The following is a 25,767-nucleotide window of genomic DNA, read 5'->3' on the forward strand; positions in this document are numbered from 1 at the left end:
AATTGTAAAAATCAAAAGACAGGCTCCAGACTTGGTCTAATACTTATTTTACAAGTTTTTCTTCATTATTTGTTTCTAACGACCAGGACAATAGAGTGGACTTAGAGTAATAATTTAGAAAATGGAAAATATCCAGGTATTTTGGGTACTTTGTTCATTAGCATATATCAACCAATTTTGTTAATCTTTGTTGGCTTATATATGTCAGTTTTGGTGACCTGCAACAACCTTTCCCTGCTGTCTTCATAAAAACATAAAGATGTTGCTGGAAAGATAGTACAGGGATATAGTGTTTTCCTTGCAGGCTATCTACCTACGTTCGATTCCCAGCACCTCTTATTGTCTAGTTTTCTCTCTCAGAGAATCCAGCAAGCTACGAAAAGTATCCTGCCCACATATATGCCTGACTGGGTGATTAGAGACTGCCACAAAAGTCTCCATCACTCTTGGAGAGCCCAGCAAGCTACCGAGAGTATCCCGCCCACACGGCAGAGCCTGGCAAGCTACCAGCGGCGTACTGGATATGCCAAAATCAGTAACATTGATGGCCCTCATTCCCCAAACCCCGAAAGAGACCCCAGTATGCCACCGGGCTACACTAGCACGTGACAGGGATGAATGGAGAGGTTCGAGTGCCCAATGGAGCAAATCGATGAACAACGGATGACAGTGACAGTGACAGTGACAGCCTCACCAGGAGTAATCTTTGAGCACAGAGCCAGGAGTAACTCTGGGCGTCACTGGGTGTGGTACAAAGGCCAAAATCAAACAAAAAACAAAGATTGTCTTTAAAGGTCAAGTTTTGCTTCTGCTTCTCTGTGATAAACTTGTCCTTAGTTTCTCTTGAAGGACCTCAAGGGTGTTCATTCTTCTTATCAAAGCCAACAAGCCATTCTGGTGCTTGAGTCAGCTTTTGTTCCTATCTTAGGTCCTATCTTTCATCTGTCTTCTCTTTCTTCTCTCTCTAGGCCCTGACCCCACAACAGGTTTGAGATTCTTCCATCAAAAATCCTTCTCACTTTGTGCTTTTGAATAGCTACTTCCAAATTTCTCATTCTTCAAATATTTTGAAAGAATATAATCTGGCTCCTGCTGTTACTATCATCCACAGCTCATCTCATCGTGATTTTCCTTCCACACATAAAGCATTACTAAAATAATTCTAGCAAAGACCACAGAGTGTTTCCTAATTGTCAAATGCATGGAAAATTTCCATTCTTATGTTGCCGCCTCATTTCTTTTTTTCTCAAAACAACCCCATATTCTTTCAGTTTCCATGATTTTGCACTCATTTGACTCTAAAATGTCTTTGGGCTGATCACATTTTGTTTTCTGGGTGATTTATTCTTCTATTTAGTTTTAAAATGTCAGTCTCCAATAAGAAATATAATTATTATGATTTCAATTATATATTGATGGTCAGTAAGTATGAATTTTCATCTCAAACAGCTCTGATATTCAAATACATGTGTTCAAATACATATGTAATGAATGCCTGTTTGTGCCTGGAAATTATGGTAAACTCATTATCGAAAGTTAAATCTTTGACCCTCATTCACTCATACATATTAGGACACCTTCAAAATGATACATGTGGGTTAACAAAATAATGTGCCAGCTAAAATTCAATGCAATTTACTGTAAAATCCATTTAACAGTCATGATTTAAATTTACAATAAGCATAAAATAAAGGCAGGTGATTATTTTATGTATGTGATTATACACTATACAATCTCAAAAAACCATAAGAGACTAATTTCTAAACTACTGTCTGCCCCATATAACTCTAATCACTTGTGTTCCTTCCCCATCATCATTTGTATTTGAGAACTGGGACTGAGAAAAGAATCAGAAGGAAATATAAATTTTCTTACATTTAAATTGATGTCAGGAAGCAATTCTATTATTTTTCCTAATGATATCGCCATCCATTGAAATGACATCAGAGTAGAGGTTTGAGACTTATTCTTAGATTCTCCTTTGATTATTTTCTACATTCAAATATCAACAGGTCTTAAACATCATAATTTAAAAATATCCCTCAAAATTACAGTGTTCCCATACTTCCTAATTTAGTCCTTAATATTTTCCCCAATGTTTCTACTTTCTTTAAACACAATGGTTTACAAACTTGTTTATAATAGTTGTTTCAGGCTTTTGACATCTCAACACCAATCCCATCATCTGAGGGCCACCATCAATTTGCTTTATATTGTTTAGTACAACCCAATGGCTAAAAGAATTATACAAAAGTACTTCAATACAACAAAATATGTGAAAACTGTTATATCTCACCTGGGGGCTGTTAAGTCTTTCTCTGAGGATTTACTAAGCTGCTCATCATTGGTTGAACCCACACCCTGCTACTGCTCCATGCCAACAGCACCTGGCCTAACTTCATGGCTTTATTAAGAATCTCTGTAGACTCTCCCCAATTCTACAGATTCTGAAGTTTCTGGACTGCATGGATGCATACACAGCTCCAGAAAACTTCCAAATTCCACAGTATGAAAGGAGTACGCCAAAGTGGGTGAAATGGCAACAAAAACAACTAAACTCAACAAACAAAGACAATTGTCCTGAATCTTCCTGGGCTACCCAATCTATAGCTAGCAGGTCCCTCTGTCTCCTGACTTGTCTAACTTAAACTTTACACTTGAAATCTCTCAAATAATTTAAGGTGGTATGACCCTCTCCCCACAATCCGCTACATAATCCAAACTATAATCATAAAATATGACAAATTTTTCTATAACTTTGTGCCCTGTAGCTTTTCTGCTTAAAATCCTGGACCACTTTATTATTCACTTGGCATTGCATATTGGTCTGTTAAAGCACAGCTTGAATTTCACCTACAAAACAAATCCTCTATTTTTTCTTCTCTCATCAAAGAATAGAATTGTACATGCCCTATTTTTGTTTCTAATCTTTATGGTGTGCATTCATGTGACTTTATAAATGTCTCTAACATTTAATGATTCTGAGTTTGTTCCATTTTTCTCTTCCATTCTAAATTTGTTAGTGCATTGAAAATGGGCTAGATATGAATAAAAATTTGGTCTAGAAACAGACAGGTTGTTGGTCTAGAAACAGACACGTTGTGTATAATTATTTAAAAAATCATGTTGTTTCAAGGACTGTCAGTAATACATAAATGATTTTAGTTAATAAAAGGGAAATCAAATATTTCACCGAGACACTAAGATCATATAAAAGGAAACATCAAATTTAAGGAAAAAGAGAAACTTGCAGCAATCACAATATCCTTCTAAGGCCAGAACAATTATACAGTGGTTCAGGTGTTTGCCTGACTTTGGTTCAATCTTGGCATACTATATGGTCCCCTAGGCCCACCAAGAATGATTCCTGAGTATAAAGCCAGGAGTAAGCCCTGAATACTTCCAGATTTGTCCCAAATACATGCTCCCTCCCCAAAAAATAAGATTTACAACAAACCTACAAGATTCAGGGCTGGAGAGATAGCACAGCGGGTAGGGCATTTGCCTTGTACACGGTCAACCCGGGTTCGATTCCCAGCATCCCATATGGTCTCCTGAGCACCGCCAGGAGTAACTCCTGAGTGCAGAGCCAGGACTAACCCCTATGCATCGCCAGGTGTGATCCAAAAAACAACAACAAAGTAAAAAAAAAAAAAAAAAACCTAAAAGACTTATACACAGACCCAGGAAACATAGCAAGAAAAACACTCTAATGGGCAGTCCTGCATAAGTGATTCATATTCTGTGTTTGTTATCTATTGGTCCCTAAATTATGACTCTTCTTTTGAAATCAATATTTTGCTTTGGTTTCTATTCTTTTTTCCTATCTAATAAATGAAGAGAAGCCTCTACTCATTCATTAGATAAATAAAACATCATAGACAAGCTATACACAAAATCATACACAAATATTGATCATTCTGACTCAACCTATATACATATAGAACCAATTGAAAAATAAACTGTAAAAGGGAGATTTTTCTTCTAAAAAGAATTTTTGTCCAAATATTACTATTTTGTACAGCTAACCATATCCAACTTTTTATTCTATTTTACTAGTTTTATTGTAGACCACTTAGAAGACGAAATATAAATATGACTGCTTATAGATCTTTAATTTAATTAGCAAATTACCCAAATCATAAATATCCAGACATATATTTCCATCCTCCACAAGTATACTAGAATAAAAATGATTTGAGAGAATCCTAGTGTTCAATGTAACTAGTGACACTGTGAACATACACTTTATTGGTAAAGGTAAAGGTAAAGGCCCTCCCGTTGATCGTCGATTTGCTCGAGCGGGCCCAGTAACGTCTCCATTGGAGACTTTGTTGTTACTGTGTCTGGCATATCGAATACTCTCTCTCGGTAGCTTGCCGGGCTCTCCGAGAGGGGCGGAGGAATCGAACTCGGGTCGGCCATGTTGGCCGCTTATAAGGCGAACGCCCTACCCGTTGTGCTATCGCTCCAGCCCTTTATTAACATGACAAAATAAAGTAGGAAAAAGTTGGGAGTATATCTGACAATGTCAGTAATTGATTTAATAACCATATTTATAGCTGTTTCTAAAATAGAAAAATTAAAAACATACAAAATTAATTCATTTATGGATAGTTATGTAAAGGTTTTCTTTTTTTTCTTTTTATTTATTTTTTTCTTTTTATTTTTTTAATGTAGGAGTACTGCTATTTATTCAGCCGCTAGCATAGTCGATTGAATTGGGCATGAAATCCACCTTACTTTGTTTTATTTTTTAATAATTTTATTTATTGAATCACCGTGAGAGCGGTTACAAAGCTTTCAAGTCTAAGTCTCAGTCATACAATGAAACGCCCGTACCTTCACCAGTGACCATTCTTCACCACCAAAACCCCCAGTATACCCCCATCCCACACCCTTCCCCTACCTGTGGGGCAGATGATTTCCACATTACTCTCTCTCTCTACTTTGATTACATTCAATATTTTGACACCAGACCCACCATTATTATTTGGAATTTTTCCCAAACCCTCAGATCTGCTGAAAAGGCAACCGTAGAAAATTTGTGTTCTATTGCTGGTTATGAATAACTTATGGTGTCTCGTAGCTGCAGCAGTGGCCATGCAATTTTGAAATTCCAAAGTTTTATCAATTAAATCTGGAGGGATTTCTGCCAAAACCTGCTGGGTTCCAAGATTTGTTCCTGAGTCTCTGGGATCATGGCCATTAAGCAGATTGATCAGGAGTCAGAAAGGCCATTCATGGGCAGAGACTCGGCGTCTCATTGGGATGGGGAGGAAAGGGCCGGCTTCACCCCCATCCCACGAGGCCCCGCGTGCCTCGTCACTGCGGGCCCAACCTGACTGCCCAATGGTCTCTGGAGGATGGCAGCCACTGAGCCGCCTAGGGGGAGAAGGTGAATGAACAGCACCCTTTCACCCCTGGGGCAGCCTGGCGACAGTAATCCGGATTCATTTCTGCCAAAAGCCAGTGGATTCCGAGATTTGTTTCTGAGTCTCTGGGATCATGGCCTTAAGCAGCTAGATCAGGAGCCAGAAAGGCTGTTCATGGGCAGCAACTCGAGGTCTTGTTGGGGTGGGAGAGACAGGACCGGCTCCACCCCCATCCCGTGAGGCCCTGTGTGTCTCGTCACTGTGGACCCAAACCTGATTGTCCAGTGGCCTCTGGAGGATGGCAGTCACCAGGCCACCAGGAGGAACAGGCCAAGGCATGCAACCTATTCCCACCTAGTTGCCCAGCCACTGGTAACCTACTGCAGGGAATGAATGCATTTCTGCCAAAAGCCAGTGGGTTTCAAGATTTGTTTCTGAGTCTCTGGGATCATGGCCATTAAGCAGTTTGGTCAGGAGTCATAGAGGCCATTCGTGGGTGGTGACTTGGGATCTCATTGGGGTGGGGAGGAAAGGGCCGGCTCCACCCCCATCCGATGAGGCCCCACATGTCTCGTCACTGTGGGTGCAAACCTGACTGTCCACTGGCCTCTGGAGGATGATGGCTGCCAAGCCGCCAGGGGGAACAGGCCAAGGCACAAAACCTGTTCCCACCTGGGATGGCCCGGATGCCAGTAACCTACAGAGACCCAATGCATTTCTGCCAAACGCTGTTGGGTTTCAAAATTTGTTTCTGAGTCTCTGGGATCCTGGCCATTAAACACTTCTATCAGGAACCAGAGAGGCCATGCCTCCAATTATATAGCTGAGCCAGAGGTGGTTTGTGGGTGTTTTTCCCCACATACCTAACTTTTGACCATTTACTTTCTTGGTGAACTTTGCCCCAAGTTTTTGGGGTCTGGCCAAAGGCATACCAGCGATTTTGGGGTATCTGGAAATCTGAAGGCGCCATGAGGCTGTTGATGCACTCGCCTTACAGGTACAGATTGACCTGCTGGCGGCACCATACCCCCAAGGCTTTCTTCATATATTCTTCATTCTATCTTTAGAGCCATAGAAAAATTAGTGCAATATCCTTGTCTTTACCTCCCCTTTTGTTTTCAAGTTTTATGCAGAAATATCATATCAGTACCTCTCTCGCATGCCTCTCTCTCTCTCTCTCTCTCTCTCTCTCTCTCTCTCTCTCTCTCTCTCTCTCTCCCCTGGAGATTTCAGGGGACCATACGGGTGACAGGGAACAAACCTGAGTTGATCGTGTTCAGGGCAAGTGCCTTCCCTGCTTTACTGTCTGATTCCTGGGAAGTCTGCACCTTTTGCTGCATGGCAGTTGATGCAAGAGAAGGTTTGCCATCGCATGCATTGCATGATAAAGATTATATTGCTGATTTCAATGCGCTATTGAATTTAAAGCACAATAGAATGGATGGGATCTCTCACTTGTCATAGCTTTTATTTTAGTAGAATTTTAAATGTGTGCCATCAGACAGCAATGCATTTTCTCTAAACAATAGTTTTTATCCCCAAAACTCTTTTTAGTTGTAGGGTGGTATAATGTGACAGTAAGTGTCTCCAAGTACTAGTTGAATCAAATTATACTCTTGAGTCTGTACGTGCTCTGCCTATTGATGACAATGTCCCTGTTCTGTCATCCTTCCTCATCATCTGTCTTGCTAAAGTGTGCAGTGAGTAATGATTAGAGGATAATATTTAATGAAAATGCTATACATGACTCTGAGCCAAATGTGACCCCTACTATTCTTCCACTATTAAAGAATAATTATCAATTTTTCTCTGCAATTGCAACTGTGGTCGCAGAGATCTCAAGTTGCCAAAATATGCCAGTAAACTATTCAGATTTTCAATTTTCTCAACCTACAAATTGCTAAAATTGACAGAAATATATAGGCAGTAAAAACCCTGGCTCTTGAAAACATTAAATATAAATAACCTTCCAGTGCTTTGGGTGAGAGTTACATTATTTTTTATATGGAAGACAACATAAAGATGCCAAAACCAGTGCTGTCAGTTTCCAGGGTCAGCCTAAATTCAAAGGCAAATATATAAATCTAGAGAAAGTTAAGCAAATTGCTTAATTTCTTATTATAATGACTTGCACAATGGCCAGGAATATAACCGCCACATTTTGTAAGTCTATTATTTCTTAAATTGACCTTGAGAAATTCCCTCCTCCATTATTGCAATGTATTGGGTTTCTATGGACGTTTGGGGGTTGGTTGTCACACTAACAGTTGGAGTCACATCTACTCTCAACTGTGTGCTTGGGGGTTTAGAGTCATTCCCAATAGGGCTCAGGAGACATTGTAGCACAGAGAGTCAAACTCAGGCCTCCTACATATGAAGCATGCATGAATCCCTCTGTCCCATGCACTCTTTCGGGTCTTCTTGGAAGGCCACATCCAGCCATGCTCAGTAGGATTTCAGGCTCTGCACTCAGGGATCACTCCTGGCAAAACTTGGGGAAACAGACATAGAAGACAATTTTCCTACCACTCACTATTACTCCAGACTCCCATATACTTTTTTTAAAAAAAAAGGTTTCCACTCAAATTTTCTTTTATTAAAACACCCTAAGTGACAAACTTCTTCATAGTTGGGTTTTTGACGCACAATCCTCCATCACTGATGCCACCACCATTGTCGACCTCTCTACACCGATGTTCCCAGGTTCCCTCTCCTACTTGCCTACCCCAAGCAAGCCTGACATCTTGACATGCATTTTCTAAGTTTCGTTGTTAAAATTTGGGTCTCTATCATTATTGTTGTTGTTGACTCTATGCTTAGGACATTTCGCTCTATCATTTCCTGCCATTTTTATGGTTTTCATAGCAATCAGCATGAAAGGATCTGAAAAAAAATTTGAGAAAGAATCATTATCTTTCTTTTCTTTTCTTTCCATTTCTTAAAGTTCATCCGAAGTAAGAGCATATGCTTTAAATTTAAGGTGTGATATGATAGTTAACTTTCAGTGACCATTATTCTAATAAGGAAGTTATAAAATTTGGTTGGTTTCTGCTATCATCCATTATATCCGGAAGAGATGTCCATAAGCAAGAACTATCTATCTAGAGTCAGTAAATTTCAAGGGCCACTAAGTATTGGCATTAGTTAGTACACAACAGGAAATACCTAGAACTATAGTCAATTCACATTAATTAATACATAAGAGGATATATCTAAAACCATAGATAAACCCTACAGTGGCGTAAAATATCATGGTTTTTCCTGTTAAAAATCGGTTATTTAGTACTTCCAAAAAACAAAGTATTGGGGAAAGACAAGATTTATGTCACTGTCACTGTCATCCTCTTGTTCATCGATTTGCTCAAGTGGGCCCAGTAACATTGTGAGATTTGTTACTGTGTTTGGCATATCAGATACGTCACGGGGAGCTTGACGGGGCATATCAGATACGTCACTCCAGCCATACCATATCTACAACCATACCACTCTGAAGGGCTGGAGCGATAGCACAGCGGTAGGGCGTTTGCCTTGCATGCAGCCAACATGGCCAACCCGTGTTTGGTTCCTCCATCCCTCTCGGAGAGCCCAGCAAGCTCCCAAGAATATCTCACCTGCACAGCAAAGCCTGGCAAGCTACCCGTGATGTATTCAATACGCGCCGGATCTCGTCTGATCTTGGAAGCTAAGCAGGGTTGAGTCTGGTTAGTACTTGGCTGGGAGACAAGATATAAAACCAAAGGATATGCAGAGGTTAGATCCTGTGTGTCTTGAAATATAATGGGCAGTCACTTATATTTTGATACTTAATACTAATAAATATTGTTCTATTAAGCATTTTAGCACAGCGGGTAGGGCGTTCGCCTTACAAGCGGCCAACATGGCCGACCCGAGTTCGATTCCTCCGCCCCTCTCGGAGAGCCCGGCAAGCTACTGAGAGTATTCGATATGCCAGACACAGTAACAACAAAGTCTCCAATGGAGATGTTACTGGGCCCGCTCGAGCAAATCGACGATCAACAGGAGGGCCTTTACCTTACCTTACCTTACTTAATATAGGTTATGCAGTCTTCCAGCATATTATCCTTTAGGTTGTGAATACACTTAGACATTGCTCTGTAAATGTGTTTGTTTGCTTTGTTACTATACATCCTCTTTAGTCTTTGGAAATTCTAACTACTTAGATTAGCACTTCACATTACGAAAATTAAAGCAACCCACCACCAGATAATGGCTGTCCAGACACATTATCAGTCAGGGGTTATTTTCTAGTCAGCAACCACACTGGCTCTGGCTTTACTTAAAAGGATTTCAGAGCTTTGTGGAAAATGTTCATCTAAGCACTATGTGCTTGGTTAACCTTTTGTAGCTATAAAGATTACTTGGTCAGTCTTTAATTATGGGAACCCTGAGTGGAAGGGATGCTAACATGTTTGCCAAACCCACAAAGCTATGTAGTATTAAAGCCAAAAATAAGATCCACACCTCTTTTTTCAATTACTAGTTTTGTGAAGAACAATTTCAGAAGGCCAATGAGTGGCTATGTTGGAAGGGTGAAACAAGTGCAAAGTCTTAAATGCTAGCTTTCAATTATTTCCATAGTAATATATTAGGTCAAATAAATTATGCCATTTTTTAAATCTATATAGGATTCAATTAAATATATTTGTCACAGAAAACATGTCTTATTTTTAAAAAAAGAATATAGGTAGAAAGGAATTTTACAATATAAGGCCATTTGTCCATAATTCCAGTTTAAAGAGAGGCATTTGAAGAATGCCATTTATTCCAACTAAGGTAAATTTTGTAAAATAGTATGCTACAGTATAAAGACTATTAAATGCAAATCAATGTGATGGGAGTATTAAATAGATCTTGTCCTGTTGCTACTGAATTTCAACTGAAGTCCCAAAATTGAGAAAAATGAATGTTAGATACACCCTGTATATATTTTTTATTTATGAGACACAGTCATGCAGGACTAACAATGCAGAAAAAGCAATGCCATGGCGAACCCTGCATCCTACATACTTTAAAAAAAAAAACAGTAATTTATCAAAGAGGTTCATCAAAACCAATAGTCATCACTCTCATAGAAACATGCCCCGCCCCAAGTCAAAATAAGGTTTGAATTAAATATTAAAGGCATCTGAAAGCAAACTATTGGCTCTCTTTGTCTGCTTACTAGAAGAACCTGTCATAGGTCCTCGGGGTTTACACAGACCAGGAAATTGATTTCTGCTTCTCACTTGAGGAGTGCTAGATGTGACTGTATGATTAAATTCAGCGGGGCCGCGCAGGCAAGTGGAGAGAACAGTAGTGGCAAGCAGAAAGTACTTCTGGATTTTGAATCTGTGAGGTTGGACTTCTCTCAAGCCAGATAGGTTCCTTGGAATGCAGGGTTCAGAAGATTTTTTAAGGACTCCCGCCAAAAGTGCCTTCTACAGGCTGTCATCATAAAAGTGCCTTGCTAGTGGGAAAATAAAGTTTGAAGAAGTCAACCTGAATCTGAAGCCTACTGTCTGAGCGAGAGCTGAGAGAGAAATTACTAGACTCTAGAGTCACAAAGACATCGCCCTTCCGCCTCTGCTCATTCCTTTCCAGCCCCTCTCCTCTGAACAGGAGAAAGCAATTTCAAATCTATAGTGATTTTCTCACTTCTGATCCGTGATGCACAAGTCAGACCTTAGCTGAGGTCAGGGTACAACTGTGGAGTTTGTTTTAGAATTTTGGGGAGACTGGGAGTTGGGTTTTGGGTTTTGGTTTTGTCTGACACCATGTTAGGAAACTTCTACAGTTCCATGCTCTGGGATTAGTCCTTGGGGATTGAAACCAGATCTCCTATGTGGAATATAAACACTCAGTCTAGTAAGTCATTTCATCTCTCTGGTGTGCAGGAGAAAACTTTGAATTGGATGCTCTAAGATTTGTTTGGGGAAAGGTTAGTCTTGATAACACCTAAAAATTAAAAGTCTCTTTAGGTTGAAAGTGACTTAAGTAACTTGAAAGAGGATCTTATTTTCACTTCACCCGGGAAGAAAAAGAAACTTAAATCTATCAGAATTTACTGTCAGGTAACTCGTGAGACTATCACTCATTTGATAGCTTGGTAAGATGTGAGTAGGCTAGTACTCCATATTGGTACTACAGCTCTTTCTGGACCCAGCTTTATTTATAAAAATAGATAATATGACATCTTTATAAGCTATGGGAGGAATGACCAAGGTTAAGCAATACTACAGATATGGGGGTCTGTTGCCCCCAGCAGGTCACCCTGTACCTGTGGGGCAAGTGCATCAGCAGCCTGATGGTGCCTTCAGACTTCCAGATCCCACAAATTTGCTGCTGGGCCTTTGGCCAGACCCCAACAACTTGGGTACAAGTTTACCAAGGAATTAAATGGCCAAAAGTTAGGTATGTGGGAGACACACCCACAAACCACCTCCAGCTCAGCTATATAAGCTCATTTACTGGCCTTATTTCAGAGACCCACAAATCTCGAAAGAGATTAAAAGACACATTTAGTGCCAGTGGCATAGAGGTATGTGGGAAACTGTGACTGAGATCTCCAAGTCGCATTAGGACTCCCCCCCCTCCACACACACACACACCCGCCCCAGCGCCATGTTATCTCATCAACAACCAAGACCCAAAGACTATAAACTAAAGCTCCTGGGAGAAAGTGCCGCAGAATGTCCTGGACATTATATTCTATCTATGACAAGCAATACAAAACAAACTGTCTAGCATTGCCTGTTTGGCAGGTTTGAGTGGTGGTGGGACTCGTGTTGAAATATCGAATGTAACCAAATTAGAGAGAGAGTATGCAGGAAATTGTCTGCCACACAGGCAGGGTAAAGATTGGAACAGAGGAAATACTGGGGATTTTGGTGCTGGAAAATGTGCACTGGTGAAGGGATGGGTGTTTGATGATTGTATGACCAAAGTTCAAACATGAAAGCTTTGTAACAGTATCTCATGGTGAATCAATATAAAGGGGGAAAAATAATAATAATAATTAGTAATAATAATAATAATAAAATTAACTTAATCACTTAATCACTTAACTTCCCGTTAGTCTTCGATTTGCTCGAGCGGGCGCCAGTAACGTCTCCATTTGTCCCTGTCGCGTGCTAGTGTAGCCCAATGGCATCTCTTCGCTCCGGGAACATGGAGGGCCTCAAACCGATCGTTCATGACCTTGACAAAGAAGTCCGACCATCTGGTAGGTGGGCGGCCACGCGGTCTCTTGACATCCCGTGGAATCCAATCAGTAACAGCTCTAGTCCAACGGTCGTCTTTAAATCTCATTACGTGACCAGCCCATCTGATTTTCGACACCTTGGCATATGAGACAGCGTCCCTGATCCTTGATCGTCGACGGATGTCAGAACTCCGGATTCGTTCTCTCATTTGAGTGAAACGTGATATTCCAAGCATAGCTCTCTCTACTCTTCTTTGGGAGACCTGAATGGCGTTCTCATCTTGTTTGCGTAGGGCCCAGGTCTCTGAGGCATATGTTAATGCAGGAAGAACAGTGGAATCAAAGAGATGTGCCCGGAGCCGGAGGTTCTTCGTCCTCTTAGCTATTTCTTCGACGTTCTTGAAGGCGTTCCAAGCCGCTCTCTTCCTCCTGCGCAGCTCGGGTGCCAGGTCATTTGTCATGTTGACCTCTCGACCTAGGTACACATAGCTGTTGCATTCGGAGATGGTCGTTCCATTGAGAGCGAATGGGGCGTCAGGAACAAGGCTGTTTCTCATAAACATTGTCTTCGTAAGATTCAGCTGTAGTCCTACCTTTCCACACTCACGGTCAAAGTCGGCCAGCATTTGTGCCGCTTGGCTGATGTTTGGTGTTATTAAAACAATGTCATCAGCAAAGCGGAGGTGGTGTAGTTGCCGACCATCTATCTTCACTCCCATTCCTTCCCATTCCAGTCGTCGCATGATGTTCTCGACGGTGGCACTGAAGAGTTTTGGTGAAATGGTATCACCCTGCCGCACCCCTCTCTTGACATCAACGATCACTTCTTTGTAGAATGGTGAGATCCTGGTAGTGAATCCGCAATACAGCTCACGGAGGATCCTGATGTATTGGGCTTGAATGCCCTGATTGGCTAGGGCTTCAATGACCGCTTCCGTCTCAACAGAATCAAAGCCCTTCTTTAAATTAATAAAATTAATAAAATTAACATTCTGAATTTTTAAAAAGTAATGCAGATTTTATGCCCAATTCAATCAGCTTAATCAATGGCTGAACAAATAGCAGTACTCCTACATTAAAAAAAAAATACTGCGGTAGTAAGCAGATCATCCACAATAGTGCTCTGTTGCTTTTTTCTTTTTATCCTAGTTCCCATATTGAGAGGAGGTTGCCTCCAAGTGGTGCTCAGGAGGCCTCGGATTCCCTCCCAATCATTCTCCCCCCGCCCCACATGTCAGTGTTTCGAAGAAAAGCCTGAGGATGCGTGCTGCCCTGGCCTGCAGTGCGGGGAATTACTGAGTGAGCCTGAGGCCTACACGACTGCACCCTGTGATCCATATGTTGCTGGGAATTGAACTGGCGTTGGCTGTACACAAAGCATGTGTCTGAAGCAAGTACCATCTCTCCAGCCCACTAATTACCATATATTTTTTAACGGGATAAGGCTGCTTATAATTACATGGCTGCATTAGAAATAAAATCACAGTAATAACAAGGAATGGATTGCAAAGGAACTAGCAAAAGGATGGAGATCATGATCAGACCTCAAATTGAAATTAAGTGGAGGCCAGAATAAGAGTTCTATAATTCATATTATCAGATTAAAGAAACTTTCTAGTTCTTTAAGAGAGAAATTTTATTGGGGATACTAAAGGTAAAAGTAAAGGCCCTCCCGTTGTTCGTCGATTTGCTCGAGTGGGCCCAGTAACGTCTCCACTGGAGACTTTGTTGTTACTGTGTCTGGCATATTGAATATAGCACGGGGAGCTTGCCAGGCTCTGCCATGCGGGCGAGATACTCTCGGTAGCTTGCCGGGCTCTCCGAGAGGGGCGGAGGAATCGAACTCGGGTCGGCCATGTTGGCTGCGTGCAAGGCAAACACCCTACCGCTGTGCCATCGCTCCAGCTCCAGTATTGGGGATACTAAACCCTAAAAATAATGATTTTATACAAAACACTATCAAGGAGACTCTCCTATTTGAAACTTCAAAATTTCAAAACTGTTTGAAATTTTAAGATATATGGTCCAATAGTATCATAAAGGTTTATTATTTTTAACTGTAATTTGAAATTCAAGTTGATGTATCAGTCTCTAATAGCTGATTAAACCGCAATAGAGAATCTTTATGGTGCTATGATGCTCCCTGGGTTCTGCTTCCAAGTACAACAAAGATAGTGATTGTTGCCTCTGTGTGTGCTTTTTAAACAAAATACGAAGAACGCTTAAAGTATTTTTTTGAAATTCAAATCTCTCTTCATAATCCTACCTATTCAGTATTCAATTCACTAAAACCTGATCTATAATAAAACAAGTATTTGTCATTGTCAAATTATTTGCTTTCTGTCCTCACAACAAAAACACAATATCCAGGTGAGTATAGAGAAAACAGGAAAACACTGGGATGAAGAAAATTTCTGTAAGTTTAAATGCCTAAAAATCATTTACCATTACTAGAAATGTTCATAAATATGTTGAAATAGTCTTTTTCTTAGAGCAGGTATTCAAAATTTAGGAATTGAAGGTATATAACAGAATAAAATTAAAAACAGCAACTTTCAAAACTCAATATGAATTATACCTAAAATCTCAAGACATTTTTGAGCAAGATGGATAATTTCCAGTGCCGGGACGACAGCACACTATGGAGAGCAGTCAATTTATTGGGCTCTCATTCTCATTCTCGAAGATGAGCCTTGATTACAAAGTCTCATTCTAAGTACACTTTTAGCTGTAAACTATTTTAATTAAACAGTAATTCCAACATTTGTAAGTATTTATAAATTTCCAATAACCAAGCATATGAGAAAGAATCTGAAGAAGAATAAAAACAAAACAAAACAAAACCCCAAAAAAGGAAAAACATGATTTGAATTGTAAAATGGGAAGAAACTAGGGATTATCTCAAATAGAGGTCAAAGAACCTTTTAAACTGGAGCTATTGTATTCTTCAAAGGAAGCATGTGTTCTAGTTCCACTCCAAGATTTTCAGTATTTTGTAAACAATAATCAGTCTGTTTATTTATGTGTGATGAGATTTTCTCAGCTTCTCAGGTCTAAATTTAGAGACCTTTGAAAAGAGTAAATTGTCTCAGCAGCCAACACCGTGAGCAACTGTAGAAGAGAAATGAAACATTTGTCAGCCACCCTTGAAAAGTTACACTTACATGGTGAATTTAGGCATTTTGGTTTGTAACTTTTGGTATTTACTTGGTGAGGGAAAAGTATCTCTTGAGATGTACTCAAACAAATGATCACTTCCTACAGTTTTCCCAAATCATGCTTCATTTTTAAGATGCTAGTTTGTACAATGACCCAGAACACAGAAAACAAATTTCTAATGTTAAGTTTCTTTGGTAAAGCGCTGATGAGATTAGTTCATGAAATTTACCTTGTAATTTTCATTTTTATATTGTGAAGGATTGTATTCTGCTCAATATTGGTCCCTCTCAAGCAGCCCTACACATTTTGGGCCACTCTGCATTTCCTGCGGTTATGCCACAAAATACACTTCTCACTGTTTTCCTTCTAAGTTAATTGTATTCATTTATTTAAGTCACCATGAGTTACAGTTTTACCATACTTTCCATTACAGAGTTTGATTCATACAAACTTCCTACATCAAATCTACCACCATAGTAATCAATTCTCTATAATTGTCTCATGGTAACATACTCCAGACCCTCCTCACCACACTGACTGACAGACCCTGGTAAGCTCTATTCTAGGACCACGTCTTTGATCCTGTTGCTTTGGATAATCTGTCGTTCCCTTGTTATGGGTTTTTAGAGTTCACATATGAAAGATTGATTTGTATCTGTCAGACAACATTTTGTCAGGTTTTCTTTGAGTACTACGGTTTATATATCTTATGAATCGGCAATAAAATTGTGGAATTTGCCTTAGTATCTTCTTAGCATGTGACATTTTGCTTTATATTATTCATAAATCATAATCTCTTGTCTCTAATTCTTATTATTTTCCCCTTACTCCACAAGCACTCTACATTATTATAAAACCAAAATAAAAACCTCCTCATATGGCATTTTACAATATTTACTACACCATCAAGGAAAAATAGGCCAGCATATTTCATCTCTAAACATACTATTACTCTATGATATTAATGTAAGTAATTTTATTTTCTTCTATAGTCTCTGAATTTGGTGCATTGGGTTAATTTTTCTCATCTCTTATAGCTTAGAGCCTATAAATTACTTTGTAATCAAATGTATTGAGTGTTCTCTCATAATCCATCTAAAATTATCCTTCCACTTTTATTACCCAAAGTGCCGACTTTTTCTTCTTAAAGTAGTCCAAATTTCCTTTGTCACATGCATTTAGATTTTAGATTCATCTGCACATTAATGGGAATTGTAGTCCTGGTAATGGATGAGATCACTCAGCATAAGCACAGACTAAGAAGAAGGATAAAAGAGAAATAAAATATTTTAGGGTCAGGCAATGCTATATATGTATAAAAATAAAGATCAAAAGCATTTTCGATTTTTATAAAGATTGAACACACACACACACACACACACACACACACACAAGCCCAGAATAACATTACCCAATGAAGTCCAAAGGGGGAAAGGCATTTTGGTTTGGAAATAGGCATGGAATGTATCTAACCATCAGAGATCCAATAAGAAGACTGTATAAATAAGTACAGCAATGTGGAAATAATTTGTAGTGAGATGAATGGTTGTATTGGTAAGCAAATGATACTTACAAATGCAATAGATTATAAAAAAAAAGAGGCAACGAAAATTGAGATGGAATAATTTGAAAATGCTTAGTGAACTCTCTAGGAAAGAGGAAAAGAGAAGATTTAAGAAAGATAAGAATTGAGGGGCTGGAGCGATAGCACAGCGGGTAGGGCATTTGCCTTGCACGCGGCCGACCCTGGTTTGATTCCCAGCATCACATATGGTTCCCTGAGCACCGCCAGGAGTGATTCCTGAGTGAAGAGACAGGAGGAATCCCTGTGCATCACTGGGTATGACCCAAAAAGCAAAAAAATTTTTTAAAAAGAGTATAAAAAAGGTAAGAATTGAGACAAGAATGTTAAAAAGAGTTAGAGAGTGAATCTGGAATTGATAACGGTAACAATTTGATTAAAAAGGAATCAGCAATGGAATGCTTTTATTCCAAGTAGCCTCTGATATTAATGTTACTATTGTTTTCCTTAAGAACTCCCTTGCCTTTTGAAGTTTTTCTTCTCTTACTTTGTACCTGGTATAATCATTGCAATGTTCCAAATTACATTTTGCTATTTTGGTGCATCATAGTGCTTATTATTATTCATCAATTACAATTTTAAATATAAATATTTAGTTTTTATATGAATACTCTTCCCATTAAAATCATGTTTTATCTCATTTTCTTCTTATTCCTAGGTAATAAGTAAGAAGTCCTGAGGTGATGATGCACTTAAAAATTCATATTAGAATAAACACAATACCCTGGAAATAAAACACAGCATAACAGAGATTTGATGATGGGAAAAATATACTTGGAAAAATTCATTTCTCATTTAAGTATCTGCTGAAACTGTGGAAGGGAAATTGTTCAAGTTACTTTAAACTAGGTACACCCTATACCAAGAGGACAATGATCAGTTTCATAGAAGTTTATATAATACCAGATAAAATTATTAGACAATAATTGAAATAACAGGCTACTAATTTCCACTGTGCAATTTGTATAAAAGACCACATAAGTTTCTGTTCTTTGGCAAAAGAAAAAAGACTCTTCAACTTGCCAGTAACCTCCATATAGTGCCATTTTGGATAAAATACTAAAAGTAATAAAATTCTTGCAAATTAAGCAGTAGCACTCTTTAGAGAAACTTTACCTGTACAACATCATTTAAACATCATTTAAATATGACTTCTAATGGAAACAGTTACACAAGTTACCCTTCACAAGTATTTGTATTTGTAATAATTCCAGTAAGTTTCCCCGGGATATTCCATAGTAAATTAAATGAATAAAAACTCACACCGCCTAGAGCAGAGAGCTTGTAGTGCTTCTTCCTCAGGTGGAACAATATAACCTCCCAGTTTCAGGTCTTAATGGGTTGATTATAGATCTGTTTTCTCTTTAGACCTAATGTTTCAGTCACCCCACCTGTTCTCCAAGTGCTTGTTGTGAAAGTTAAGTCCTGCCAGGAACCAATTTACCACTTCCCGTGCTCAACTCAACTGTTCTTCAATTTCAGTGACTTACAAAGTCAAGTCAATCTTAGTTGCCATGAAAACACCTGACTTTCTAATACGCACTTAAAAATTCATAAGTATAATTCTTAATAAATTATGCTTAATAAATTATACATAAGCAATAGATTCTTAATAAAATTAGAAGTATTTTTTTTTTTGCTTTTTGGATCACACCCTGCGATGCTCAGGGGCTACTCCTGGCTTTGCACTCAGGAATTACTCCTAGTGGTACTCAGGGAACCATATGGGATGCTGGGATTCGAACCCGGGTTGGCCACGTGCAAGGCACACGCCCTACCCACTGTGCTATCACTCCAGCCCCAAAATTAGAAGTATTTTTGACCTATATAAATTTTCAAAAAGCAACTGAAGAAAGGCAGAGATTGAAGATGAGAATAAGAGGCACTAGCAAAAGGGTGGGAACAATGTTGATAACTAGGAAAATCGGCATTTCTTGCGCTTTCTCTACCTCGCTCCCTTCCTTCTTTCCCTCTCTTTCTCTCTTTCTTTCTCTCCCTCTCTTTTTTTCTTCCTCTAATATTTGGGTTACTCCTGATTCTGCTTTCAGAGATCACTTCCTGCAGACGCAGGAACCACGTGGGATGCTGGGACTCAGACTCGGAATGACACATGAAAAGCGATCACCTTACTGTTTGCACCTGCCCAAATCGCTTGCCAGCTCCAGGAGACAGCATTTCTGAAAGGCAGGTTTATAAAAACTGGAGATGCAGGTTTTTAACGTGTCAGGTTTTTCATCATGAGAAAAACTCATGATTGGGCTGGAGCAATGTCACAGTGGGTAAGGCATTTGCCTTGCACACAGTCAAGCATTCCATATGGTCCCTGAGCACTGCCAGGAGCGCATGAGCCAGGAGTAACCCCTGTGCATCGCCAGGTGTGACCCAAAAAGAATAAAAAAACTAACAAAAATAAAACAAAACAACTCATAATTGTAAATATTAAGTTTTAAATGATATTAAGTTTTAAATGTTTAAATAAATTCTGTAGCACTGTCCTCCCATTGTTCATCGATTTGCTCGAGATGGCCCAGTAACGTCTCCATTGTTAGACTTGTTGTTACTGTGTTTGGCATATCGCATAGGCCACAGGGAGCTTGCTAGGCTCTTCCGTGCAGGCAAGATACTCTTGGTAGCTTGCAGGGCTCTCCGAGAGGGGCGGAGGAATCAAATCCAGATCGGTCAGGTCAGCCGTGTGCAAGGCAAACGCCCTACCCGCTGTGCTATAAATAAATTCAAATGATTTAAATTTTAAGTACTTAATTATTTGAATTTAAGTTAAATCATTTCAATAATTTATGACATCTATGCAGAGTCTCCTGCCCCCATGCCTGGCTGTCCTCACTGGGGACCCTTGGTGGGGGTGTTGAATTTCCCTCCCCACCCCGAGCAGAGCCTTGGCAGCTGAAGACCTCTGGAACCCATCCACGGCCATGCTTAAGACCACTCTCTAAATGCTTGGACAAGCCTTACACGTGAAGGAACCAACAGAGGAACCCAGGTGTGCAGGACCTGGGGCTGAGATCCCCAAGCCTGCTTGAATCGGGACTGGGCCTTCTCCACCCAGATCCCCCACATTCCAGTAGCTAGGCAGTTACACCCACCAAACTGCCCCTGGCATTGTGTAATCAACGGCCAAGACCCAGAGACTATAAAACCAAGCTCCAGGAAGCGCTTGACTGAATCTGCAATGCGCGACCTCTTATTGTCCAGCTCCTGCTCTCAGAGAATGAAACAAGAGATACAGTGAGAGTATTCTGCCCAAACGGCAGTCTGGTAAGCTCCCGGTGGTGTATTTGATATGCCAAAACCCTATAACCATTACGGGTCTCATTTCCCTGACCCTGAACAAGCATCTAATGTGGCACTTGCTAAAATCTCAGGACTAAGACGAATGGAGTTGTTACTGGTGCCTGCTCGAGGAAATCGATGAACAATGGGATGACAGTGATATAGTGATGTCAGCTATGATTTGAAGCCATCTTTCTTCACCAGGACCATATGAACCCCAATGGGCATCTAGGATATTCCAAATTTCACAGGTGTAAATTGTGTGAATGAGAGGTCCTGGCATGAGACTAAGGGGAAAATCAATAGAATGGAGGGGACAGAGGGTGACACAGAAAGGAATAAAGTTAAAACCAGGGACCTTGTCTGGGAAAGCGTTGAGAAACACTGATTTGAAGAATCAAAATTAATCAGAACCTTCTCTCAGGAGCAAATGACTGTAGTCCCTATGTAAGTACAGATGATATAAAACCTATATATATTTTTTTATATATCAGCACAGTTTCACTATATCTCTGTCATCCTGTTGTCCTTTAATTTACTCAAGCGGGCGCCAGTAACATCTCTATTCCTCCCAGCCCTGGGGTTTTAGCAGCCTCTTCTTACTCATCTTTTCCCAGTGATTGGAGGCTCTTTCAGGGTCAGGGAAAGAGACCTGTTGTTGTTACTGTTTTTCGCATATCGAATACGCCAAGGGGAACTTGTCAGACTCTGCCCCTGCGGGCGGGATACTCTTGGTAGCTTACCGAGTTCCCTGAGAGGCATATATTTATATATTTCTTTCTATGATTTGTTGCCTACTATCCGAACCCCATCAAATATGGTGTGGTAATTATAGAAAATGGGTAGGAAGTGTCTTATAATGTGTTGCGTGGCCATGCGGTTTGGAGCTTGGCAGCAGTTGGGTAGTGGAGGTCGGCTGCCAGGGCTGGGTCCCTTGGGGCGGGGAGGGCTCTCACCCACCCCACTCTGGGGCGCCCCAAGTGAAAACAGCCTGGTGCCAGCACATTAAAAAATACTTATTATATGTTGCACATATGCCAGAGGAATTAAATTTACAATTTAGTAAATGATCAATATCAAGCTTCTTACTTTATTGTAAAATAAAGTTAGGAAAACACAAGAAAGGAATATCTCTTATATCTCATTTTCAAGAGAAACCGACCTTCTTTTGGTAATCTAGTAAGATTAGAAACTAAGCTTCCATTAGGGTTCTCTGACACCATTTTTGACCTCTTCTGACCAATTTTCTAACCACAAGAACAATGAATTCAGGTGGATAAACTGATTGAAACTGAAGAAGATCAAAGATAACAGAGTAGTTGTCTATAACCTGAAATTTACTTAATTGTATATGATTGAAATGAAATTATCAACAAATCTATTTTCTCATGAAGCACTTATGCCTGATAGTTCCAAATATATGATATAAAGCGGTTGATTCATGTTGAAAATCTTTACCAAGGACTAAATATTTTTAGAAAATATTACTTATCTTAAATATTTATTCCCAACTTAGAGAAATTCTTAAAATACATACACCCCCTCACAGCTGTTCTTTTTATAACATGCCCAAGATGGGTCTTCCTTACATTCTCAATATTATCAATAAAATTATAATAAAATAATATTAATATAATAAAATGAGCTGGAGAAATAGCACAGCAGTAGGGCATTTGCTTTGCGTGGGACCAGCCTGGCTGAGCCAGGTTCGATATTTCCACCCCTCTCGGAGAGCCCGGCAAGCTACTGAGAGTATCTCACCCGCAAGGCAAAGCCTGGCATGCCACCCGTGATGTATTCAATATGCCAAACACAGTAACAACAAGTCTCACAATGGAGACGTTATTGGGCCTGCTCGAGCAAATTGATGAGCAATGGAAGGACAGTGCAGTTCTATAATAAAATAATATTAATATTATATTATTAATATTATCAATAAAACATTCTTTTGCTCTCCTGCAATTCAGGAAAAGACTTGGACTTCACATAAAGGTTAGGACTGACTGTTTCCTTTTCTCGCCAAGAGAAAACACTGTTTCCTTGAGATAAGGGTGGTAGGAGTTCACTGCCGCCCAATTGATCAAGAAGGACTTGAAACTTGATGACTGGAAAAGAACTCAGTGTCGATGCCAGATAACAGCTTGTTGGACTTATGGAATATAGAATACTATTTTAACTTCCGTCAGCAGATCATTCTTAGAAAATTATGCTTTGTTTTTTATGCTTACTGTGATTTTTATACTTTTATGTATATGTGATCATATATAAAAGGAAACATTTTATCACTAGCTTTTACTGCTACAAAACAGAAAAAGTATGTAATTAATCTAAAGGAAAAGTAGAGAATATGGAATTTTTGTATTAACCTTTTCCTGAGCAATTAATGTGTCTAACTTAATCATTCTATTTACTAAATTAGAGTTTGCATTGCTATCTTTAATCCTTTACAACATAGGTAATTTTAGACTTTTAATTTTCTTATTGAAAGTTCTTCTCCAACAGACAATCATCTGACCACCATCATCCAACATTAACATATTTATTTAAATTTAGCATAAATGTATAGAAGCCTTTGATCTATTAACCCATTCCTTCATGGGGAAATACTTTTATCATAAAAAGTACAGTGCATAGACGCAGTTACCTTTGCCATTGATTTCACAAACTCCACTCATTTCCAAAAACTTAGATCAGCATCTTTCACTTATTAAGCTTCTCATTCACTGAGGGATTCTCAGTCATATAACAATAGGTGAATTCTTCACAGATTAATGCCACAGAGTGTAATAATTCCGTGGAAACGTTAATCTCTAATATTAAAACAAGTAAATTGATATATAAGAATTCCCCTTTTTGTTTTGGTTTTGAGACCATTACGAAACTGCTCAGAGTTGAGTTTCGGTCATACAATGATCCAGCACCCACCCCTCTACCAGTGTACGTTTCCCACCACCAATGTCCCCTGTTTCCCTACAACCATCCCCAAACACCCCACCCCCCCAACCCCACCACCCCCAGCCTCCCTTTATGGGAGGCACTTTCCTTCTTGTTCTCTCTTTCCTTTTCCTATTGTGCATTATAGTTTGCAATGCAGGTGCTAAGAGGTCATGGTGTTTGTTCAGGGCATTCAGTATTTTTATCTGAACGGAAAGACTGGAATAACTTTTAAATTGGGTGACCATTTTGGGCTGTGAATGTGACCGCCGAGCCTTCAGAAAGTATACGGAGGTGGGAGAATATAGCTCATCCCAACCCCAGGAAAGCCTGGAGATTTCAGTCACAAAACCCACATACCCAAATTTTCATCAGGTTATATCTTGATGAGGTCCATCCTGAGACGGTGGAGTCAGGCAGAGGGTATGGTGGAGATTTTGGACTGTGGGAGCAAGCAGCTGCCAGGGGCTCTGCTTGGGTGGGCACCAGGCTGACCTGAATCCCTCTAATTTTCCCCATCTGTTCAACCTTGTATGGGTCCGAGATTAACTGCAGCTTTTGATCTCTTTCAAGATTTATGAGACTCTGAAGCAAGGCTAGTAGTAGGGTTTACATGGTGGCACTGGAGTTGGTTCATGGGGTGACAGTCAGTGCTTCCAGGAGTATTGGGAAGTGATCTCTTACAAGATTTATTTATGGGTCTCTGAAATAAATCCAATAAATGAGTTTGTATAGGTAAGCCAGAGGTGATTTGTGGGTGTGGTACCCACAAACCTAACTTGCCCCGCAGGTAAAGGTTGACCTGCTGGTGGCTCCATTCCCCTTATTTATTCCATTTTTGGTAATTATGAATTAACTACTATATAAATATTCATGCACCATATTTTTGTCAAACTGAGCCTTCAGAAATTAACTAAAATTATCACTTAGTTGTATCGACTAGTTTATTAGTCTAGTTGCTTCCATTTAAGATAAACTAACTTGTTTTGACTCTCTGGACTTAGTCATCACTACAGATTTCTAGGTGATCTTAGATTTCACAAACATTTTATGCCAAGTCAAAGAAATCAATAAGAAACCACACAGACTTCATTAGTTCATGAGATTTATTCTGTGACCTCAGACTCTGATGACTGCATAAAAAGTTAATTTTTTATTGGTCAGCATTTTCTTGTTACAAGAAAAAGAGTAGAGACTTTACATGTCAGAACTAAAGACAGAAGTTATATTTATTTTTTCCATTGATTAAAAATGTCCAGAGTTGAGGATTTTAATAAAGAGAAAAACTTCAGATCAAGAAAATGTATAAACCATTTATAGCTTACACAACCCTTATAGCTACAGTTTTCTCCTCAAGACGTTTGTATTTAGCATTTGTAAATGGGTGTGAAGCTGAGTACATTCTATCATTTCTTCTTTAACTTTTAAACTAGTAGATATCCTTCCGGACACAACCATATGCAGTAGAATATCTTAACTAACTTAAATTGAATCAGCTACCAGATTTTCTGGAAATTTTAATTAGTTTGTAAAACTTACTAATATCCAAGCATATGGCTACTCGTTTATAATGAGCTACTTAGGCTTCAACCTTTTAAGATGAATTAATTGCATAAGATAATAAAACATGAACACATACACAGAATGAATGCAATTTAATACTGCTATAAAGATTTACTTACCTAAAAATTAATTTGAATGCTTTGGAAGAAATAAAAGATCATCAAATAAGTTATGAGCTATGGTAGCAGAAGATTTAGTCATAAAATTCTAAAGATCCATGAAGAGTAATGCTAGAATAATTGTCCTAAAAAACTAAATAACTAATGATAATACTTTATATATATTTGAAATTGTTTCTTAGATTCAAATTGTCCTAATAAAGCATTGTAACATCTAACACTTCTTTGGGATCCGTATATAAATAAACATAATACTTATGTTTATTTGTATATAAATTCATATATAAATAAACATATATTTAAACATAAATAAAGTTAAATACTATTTTAATTATTTAACATGTAACAATTTTAATCCTAACAACTCTGCAAGGTGTCATTTGCATCTCCATTATTTAGATGAGGCTTCCGATAAAGAGAGTATTAGAAACTTCCATCAAGCTACATACTTTATGTAAAACTAAGAGGGACTTACTCTAGGCTCATATTTGTATAGCTCATCTTTCAAATTCTAGCAAGAACAATATGGCAGTTTTGTAAAAAGTT

The sequence above is a fragment of the Sorex fumeus genome, unplaced genomic scaffold, assembly GCF_029834395.1.
Source record: "Sorex fumeus unplaced genomic scaffold, SorFum_2.1 ptg000010l, whole genome shotgun sequence".
Classification (NCBI taxonomy): domain Eukaryota; kingdom Metazoa; phylum Chordata; class Mammalia; order Eulipotyphla; family Soricidae; genus Sorex; species Sorex fumeus.